We start from the raw sequence: 1,580 nt of genomic DNA on the forward strand, positions 1-1,580 counted from the left end.
AACAAGACTCCCCCTCCTGGGGAGAAAAAATATGCATATACAAGAGAAACGTATTTGTTTTTTTTTTTCATATATATATATATATATATATATATATATATATATATATATATATATATATATATATATTAATAAGTTATATATTGTTTGAAATGTTTTGGCCAATTAACTTTTCAACCAGTTTTTGTTGTTGCTTGTGGTGTGTTGTTTTTTGTAATTTCTTTGTCCGTTTCTGAGTGTGTATGTTCTTGTATTGGAGTAGGAGAAATGTGTAATTGTTCGTCTATGAATGCAGGTTTAAGTCTGTCTATTGCAATAGTGTCTTTTTTTTCTCTTTTTAATATCGTAAAATACTTTTTACTCCTGTCGAGAACTAAATAAGGTCCGGAATAATTTGGACATAGTGTTTTTTTTTTACTGCGTCGTTCCTGATAAAAACGTATTTACATGTGTAAATATCGCTTGGAATGAAAATTTTCGTGTTTGGCTTTTTGGTTGGAGTAAATTTTAATTGTGACATTTTGTGTTTTAAGTCCGTCACAAAAGTTGTCGTTGGGGAAATGTCTGTATTGTTTTCGCAGAATTGTCCTGGTAAAATCAGTGTTGACCCGAAAACTTATTCTGCAGGTGTGCTTTGCAAATCTTCCTTCACAGTGTTGCGAATTGCTAGGAGAATGAGTGGCAAGTTGTCTGACCAGTCCGATTTGTTTTCGTTCATAGCCAAAGATGCTTTTAATTTTCTATGCAATCGTTCCACCATACCGTTGTCGCAAGGATGATAGGCAGTAGTCTTAATGTGCTTTGTTCCCAACAGATGGTTGAATTCGGTAAAAAGAGTTGATTGGAACTGTGAGCCCCTGTCCGTTGTGATTACGGAAGGCACTCCGAAAATTGCTATCCAATCTTGTAAAATCGCTCTGGCTATTGTTGCGGCTGATATGTCTTTCACTGGTATTGCTGTCGGCCATCTGCTGAATCTATCGACTATAGTAAGGATGTGGGTATGTCCTTTTGAAGTGGGCGAGGGTTCAACTAAGTCGATATGAACATGAGTAAACCTAGCGTCTGGTACATTGAAAGTTCCTAAAGGTGATTTTCTGTCCCTGTGAACTTTGTTTTTTTGGCAAGGAATACAAGTTTGGGTCAAACTACGGATGTCCGTATTCATATTTGGCCAAACAAAACGTTCCGCTATTAATTTCACGGTGGCACGTTTTCCTGGGTGGGACAAATTGTGGAAGTGCTGGAAAACTTGTCGTCGGAGGCTGGGTGAAATATAAGAGCGAGAGTATTTTTGTGAAACATCGCAATAGAAATTTGTTGTTCCGAATGGTATCGGCATTTCTTTTAGCTTCAGTGAAGTTTTGTCCATTATAGCCGGGAGCGTGGTATCGGTTAATTGGTCTTGTGCTATTAATTCCATACTTAGTGGAGTGGAATTTACAGAAGCAATTGTTACGCGAGTTAAAGCGTCAGCTACAACGTTTTCTTGTTCTTTTACGTACCGTATATCGGTAGAATATTGGGCTATAAAGTTCAGATGTCGAATTTCTCGTGGACCATATTTGTCGACATGTGTG

The sequence above is a fragment of the Euprymna scolopes genome, chromosome 4, assembly GCF_053919585.1.
Source record: "Euprymna scolopes isolate OS-2025 chromosome 4, ASM5391958v1, whole genome shotgun sequence".
Lineage (NCBI taxonomy): Eukaryota > Metazoa > Mollusca > Cephalopoda > Sepiida > Sepiolidae > Euprymna > Euprymna scolopes.